The 6653-nt window shown below is 60.3% G+C and overlaps 1 protein-coding gene across 1 annotated transcript in view; it reads right to left on the bottom strand.

The window, feature by feature from the left end:
* The window catches only part of NKAIN1 (Na+/K+ transporting ATPase interacting 1), a 37050-nt gene that overhangs the window by 30076 nt on the left and 321 nt on the right, over positions 1–6653 (bottom strand). The gene's annotated exons all lie outside the window — the stretch shown is intronic.

The raw sequence follows: 6653 nt of genomic DNA, 5'->3' as shown, positions 1-6653 counted from the left end.
GCTTCGCAGCCCCATTGCCGCCCCCGCCAGCCCCGAGGTGCCCGAGGGATCGGGGGCTGCACCTCCCCCTGCGTCCCCCCGAGGGGAGGACGTGGTCCCCGCTGGCGGGTTGGAGCCGGGATGCGGCACCGCTCCTGCACGGCGAGCAACTTGCACACGCGTGTGACAAAGGGCTGTGTGGCAAGTCCCCTGTTTGGGTGATTCACGCCCAACTGTCTCCACCACGGGCTAGAACCAGCCCCCAGCCCAGCTCGGGGGTCCCCGACTCCCTGCGGGCACCCAGCAGCCGAGCCCTGATGGGGAAGGGGGAAACATTACCCCAACATTAAATAGTAAGGAAAATGTGTAAAAATCACTGTAAATAATAAGGAAAACGTGCCGTGTATGGCGCAAGGCAGGAGGGATGGCTGGGTGGGGGGACCTCATCCTGCCCCACCGCTCCCATCCGAGTGCTGGCAAAGCAGCATTTGGGGAATTGGCTTTTTCTCCCCCAAATCTCCTTCTGCCGCAGAGCGAAAACCAAAGGCGGGTGAAATTTCCCAGCCAAGCACAGGGAAGCCGTTATTAATCTTATTAATAAACCACTCGGGGTTTAATGTCCTGTTTAAATACAACCGGGGCTGCTCTCTGCCAACTTTGCCTTCCCGGTTTTCCAGGCCGTTACGTACACATTTTGAAAATTGAAAGAACTGCTTTCAAATGGGAGGGGGAGAAAAAAAAACCACCCAGATGCCAAAGTGCCCGTCCTGTCCTGAGCCCCCTCTGCCCCTCCGAGCATCCCCCCGGGATTCGGGCAGGGTATTTTCTCCCCACTCAACCCCCAATGCTCCATCACTTCCAGCCAAAAAACTGTCCCCGGCTCCACGCTGCCATGAGGACGAGGACATCCCCGGGCACCCCGGGAGGATGAGGGATGGGGGTACTGCCTGGACCGGTGGGATGAGGGGGCTCCGAAGCCACCCGCCCGCCTGTGGCTCGGCTCGGCCAGGCGCCGCAGCGATCAATACGTAATAACCTGCATCTCGCCGGCCGGTGCTGGAGGAGCTGTTAAGACACACGGCCGGCATCGATGGGAGCATTAGGGTTTTGGCGGTCTCTCATCCCCGCCGTGTGCTCCTGGAGGTTTTCTCCCCTCTCCATAAGGCCCCGGGACCCAGCGACGGCTGCAGCATCCCGAGGGGTCTCCAGCCCCGGGTCTGAGTCCCAGAAAGGGATGTGGGTTTCCCATCAGGAATTGAATTTCTCCCCGATGAGTTGTGAACACTTTGAGCCCTGAATCCTTCTCCCTGCTCCACTATTCAACCCCTCCAGGTCCTCCCCAGGCCCTCTCTCCAGAGAAAGCGGGGGGAGAGCAGCCGACAGCTCAGTCGCAGGGGGGAAATGTGGTGGGAGCCACCGGTGCCTACGGGCTGGGGGAGAGCATCCCCCGGGGCTCGGGGTCTATAAACACACAAAGCCACGAGGAGCTCAGACGAGATGTTCATTGATCCACAAGTCTGTCCCCGACTCGCCCCGCACCAGGCGATGCTCACCACCGTCCCATCGGTCCGGCTGTTTTCTCCGGCGATGATTTTATTCCTTCTTCCTTTCTATTACTGAAACGAGCATCATTGATTTTTTATAGCGCTAATTTTTCTCCTAACAGAAAGCCACCTGGGATTAAATCAAATTGCTTATCGGCGTCTAAACACTATCACGGCAGCTCAGTCCCTTTCAGCAGCCAAACTGGGGAGCTCAAGAAGAGAGAGGACCGAGTTTGGCTGGACAAGACTCATTTTCCCACACATCAATTAGGCCACTGGCTTTTAGGCTTTGCTGATCACATCGTGCATCAACCTTTCCTTCCCGTGCTCTCGCAGCGCTGGTGTCGGGCCAGGCTGTTTTCTGGCTCATCCTTTTTATTTTCTGTACAACCCAGCCCTCCGAGACATTTATTTTCCAGTCCCCATCACTCCCAGCTCTGTTACAAACCGGCATGAATGATTTAGAGAGATCTTCAACCGGTCTCGTTAATACTCTTGGGTGCACATTAGCTGGTCCTGCAAATTTAGACGTACTGCACTTTAATCGCGGTTTTAATTGCGAGCTGTAACGCTCTGCCTTCCCAAACGTGTGCCAATAAACCTTTATAGCGGCCTGTCAAGCAAAGCTCTGCCTGTGAATAATGAGGATGCACCGGAGGATGCACGGCCACGCGGAGGTCTGGCCGGGCCGCGATGCTTCTCCACGGCCATCCCGCACGTGCGGTCCCTCCTGCGGCTCTTGGGGTGGTCACCCAGGGAGGTGACAAGGTGGGCTGGGGTTTTTCATGCCACTAACACATGCAATTCCCACCCCGCGGCTGCCTCTGGATCCTCGGCGCTGCCCATCCCCGGAGCCTCCCCATCCCTCCGCGCCAGCGCCCACCGCCCTGCAGCATCCCCGGGCGCGGAGGCAGCACGGCACCCGTGGCGTCCCATCCCGCCGAGACGAGATGGGGTGCGGGGAAACGAGGGGCTCGTCGTCCCTGATGCCGCTGTCAGCCCCCCATTTCCATGGCAACCATGCAAATGTGAAAGCTTTCCATAATCATTAGGGAGCGGAGAGGAGCAGTATAAACAGTGACTGCAGTAGATTACATGCCTATTATGAACAGTCGCGCCTTCTGAGCGCTGGTAATTATACCTAATTGTGCATTTAATTGTGTAATTGAAAACCCCCATCCAGAGTTCAGCCCGGGCTCCTTTCCCCCTTCCCCGGCAGTGGGAAGGTGGCCGGGGGCAACTCTGGCCCTGCTGTCCTCGTGCCGTCCCCGCGCCGGGGATCGGCACGATGGGAACCGCACGAGGACAAAAGATGCTGGCAGATGTTGGAGGCGACTGACTCTCGCCGGTGCTGGAGCCGGAGGGTTAGTGGCCAAAAATGGGCAAATGAGGGCAGGAGGGGTGATGGGGACAGCAGGGGACAGTGCCGGGACACTCCCGAGGGTGCAGCGGGGACCCGCTGGGGAAGGGGATGTCACACCGGGCTGGTGGTGGATGCAGGGGATGGGACCACCCTCTCCCTTCGCCCATCCTTCGTTAAGTTGACCACCTTAGCTCCTTCTCCAGGCTCAGCGATGGGGGAGGTGACATCCCAGAGGCTCTCGGTGCCCCGTGCGAACCCCACGGCTCGGGCAGGCAGGATGGGATGGACCCGCGGCCCCTCTCCCGGCACCCCGACCCCGGGAGGCTGCAGGAGGAAGGATGCCGGTGCCGGCATGGCGTGGCACAGCATGACATGGCACAGCATCACACGCCGGCAGGCTCAGCTGGGCGGGGGGTGCCAACTGAGCTTTGCTTTTTCAGCCAATTAAAGGAGAAAGAGAGAAACAAAGAAAGAAATGAACCCCCGGTTCGGAGTGATGCTGCTGGGCAGCGGTGGGAGCGCTGAGTATCTCCTGTCCCCCACCCAGCTCTGGGGCTGGAGCCACATCCCACCCCCTGGGGAGCCCCACGCCGCAGGGGGAGGCAATGGGGTCACTGCTTTGGGATGGAGAAGGAGTCCGCTCAAGCAAGCCTGCCCTGTGCCAGCACCTGAACACGGCCCCAGGGTAGAGAGTGGGACGGCCAAGGGGCGCAGGACAGCAGCTGGCCGGATCCAGTCAGACCTCAGCTTCCAGCAGTTCACATCCCGCTATCCCGTATCACTGCCTCTGAGGTTGGGTACACTCCCTCGCAGCAGCGCCACTGTCCTGATCTGCAACCGACACCATTAGGCTTCAGAGTTAACAAGAGTCACGGCTTGCAGCTCTCACACCCCCATGCCAGTGCTGGCAGCGGTGAGCAGGGCGATATCACCTCCGGGTTAATTCTCCATCCAACCACCTCAGCAGCTCTCATCTTCGCATAAAGAAAAGATAAATCCTTCCAACAACAACGGGCATCCCAGAGAAAGGTTTTCTAAGCCACCGTGAACCCCCCCAGCCTGTTATTCAGTCTCCCAGACGATGGGGAGGACCAGCAAAAACCCAAGAGTTTTGATTTCATCCCACCTCATCAGTATAAATACCTCCCGGCAGCCCCCCTCGCGGTGGGGCAGAGCCGGTGGGTGTCTGGCAAGTGGGTTCCCGGGGTTTTTCCAGAGGAAACGCACAAATGGATGCGAAATCTGGCAGGTGCTCCTTGTCCCCCGGGAACAGAGACAGCCAGCGCTGGCAGCACCGCCTGGCCGAGCGGCGGAGAAGCAGCGTGTAGGATATTGGGATGCTCCAAAGAGGCTGCCCTGGCTCCCTGCCGTGCCGTGGCCTGAAAACCAGTTTCCCCAAACTGGTTGAGGCGCAGCCGCTGCCCCCAGGTCTGGGCTGCATGGGGTGGGGCGGGCAGGGCTCTGCCTGCAGCGGGCAGGACGCGTTGCCTTCTCCCACCCCAGCGTGGGGGACCCTGCACACGGGTGCCAGCAGCACCCCAGCACCCTGCAGCAGTGCAGCATCCTCTGCCACCACCAGCATCCCCGGTGGCCAGGGTGACGAGGGACCGGGGGCACATCCCCCAGGGACCAGGTTGCAACTATTGGTGGAACCAACGGGGACGTGAGAAGGTGCCTGTGTGGTCACAGTGACACCTGGGGAGCCGCAGGAAGGTGGCACGGCAGCGAGGACCAGCCGGAGATGGTGGCATCACCCCAGGGTGGGCTGAGCCTCACCCACACTGCTCCGTTTAGGGGAAACTGAGGCACGGGCTAGCTGCTGGTTTGGAAGCGCAGCACGTCAGCGCGCTCGCTGGGTCACCCCGCTGTGAGCACAAGCTGACCCCGCAGCAACAGGGCACGGCTTCCCAGGCAGCCCCAGTATGCACCAGTCCAACCCCAGCCCCAGTTGTTGGGGGCACTGGGAGCACGGCTGTCCCCTCCCACAGTGCAGAGGGCACAGGACAGGCGTCAGGGCTACCTGGACAGGGGGACACAAGCCCCGCCGTGCCAACCCCATGTCAGAGGTGGCACAGAGCAGCCAAAGCGGCAAAGAGAAGCCAAACTGGGGTCTGGTGTCATCCCCACTCGCCATCGTCCCCTCCCAAACATGGCACTACCTGGTCCGCCCACCCCGGTGACGCCACCTCGGGGATGAATATTGGCCTTGGTCACCTGAGGGGACACCCTGGTGGCACCCACCACCTCCACCACCATGGGGCTGGCTCAGCCCAGGGCTGTGGGTGGGCACCCAGACCCCCCCACCCATACCTGGCACCCAGCGGCACCTTTCCCCCGTGGGGTGGGTGGGTGACACTGCTGCGGGATGGGGTGCTGTGGGGGGCATCTCCCCACGGCCGGCGGCATGCGAGCTTGGGGGGAGCTTGGGAGAGCATCCCGCAGGCTGGGATGGGATCTGCTGGCGTACGGGGTGAGCCTGGGCTGGAAAGGCCACCGATAAGGGACAATTTTGGAGGCAAGCCTTTGGGGACGCCAGCAGCACCAGGACACAGAGGGCGAGGGGTGGAGAGGAAAGCCTGACCCCAATCTGCAGCACAAAGTTTGCCTGGGTGTGAGCAGGAGCTGCTCTCCCAGCCCGGGAGCTCACCCCGATTCAGTTCTTCCCCTAAAATAAATAGATTAAAATCTCTCTGATCTGGGATATGTCAGGGAATAAACGGCAACAAACCTGTCTGGGAACTGAATGGTAAAAAAAAAAAAAGTGACCGAAAGCCAGGAAACTCCTGCACACGCAGCAAACACCCGTCGGATTCATCCCAAATAAGGAGGAAGGCGAGCGGAGCGCAGAGCAAGATTTTACAGACCGAACCGGGGGGACAGCTGAGGACACGCGAGGCCATTCCCGCTGGGAACGGCGGCACTTCAGCCCGGGGATGAGCCCACCGTGGCTCTGCTCCCTGGGGTTGAAGATGGGCTTTGAAGTTTCCCATATCCCCCCTGGGAAGCCGGATCATCCCCCCTCTGTCCAAAGGTGGGGACCCCTCCTCGCTCGCTGCCTTCCGAAGGATGGAGAACGAACAAGAGCAACGCTGGGAAGAAAGTGCCCGTCAGCAGGACGCCACCATCATCTCCGGAGTGGATCCAGAGCCCGTTCCCATCACTGCCTCCAGCCACCCCATCATCCCCCCCATGAACCCCGGGGGACATCACGGGCTGACCGCCACGCGTTTCGGCAATCTCCCCCCCCCTTTTTCCTCGCTGCCATGAGCCCCGGCACAGATGCAGGGGCAAATTGTGGGATGCTGATTCTCCATTAATGAACTACTCAATCGGGATAATTAATCGTGACCTTGTTGGCACTGGTTTTCGCAGAACACCCCCTCCACCCCCCAAATACCCCACACGCTCCCTTCGCCCGCCCCTCTCGCAGCAGCCTGATGCAGACTGATTCATGGGCACAGCAAGCACGGCACCTAGTTACTACGAAGACCGACAATCCTATTAAAATTAAACCTCTCCCTTCTCTCCGCTCCAACATCCCGGCGTCCCCCCCCGGCCGCGGGCAGACGGGTCCCGCTCGAAAGCAGGAGAGTTTCCAAAGTGCCGGCAGCGGTTCCAAGTTTCCCTCTTGCCCCAACTCAGGGTACCGGTACCCCAAGAAACATCCTCGGAGTCAGCGGGATGGGAAACCGCCGGCGGGAGCGAAGTGGGAGGGAAGCGATTGCAGTTGGGAACAAAGCTCACACCGGCTGGAGATGCATCCCCGG

The sequence above is a fragment of the Charadrius vociferus genome, unplaced genomic scaffold, assembly GCF_000708025.1.
Source record: "Charadrius vociferus isolate BGI_N301 unplaced genomic scaffold, ASM70802v2 scaffold459, whole genome shotgun sequence".
Taxonomy (NCBI): domain Eukaryota; kingdom Metazoa; phylum Chordata; class Aves; order Charadriiformes; family Charadriidae; genus Charadrius; species Charadrius vociferus.
This window is presented reverse-complemented; position numbering and strand designations above follow the sequence as displayed.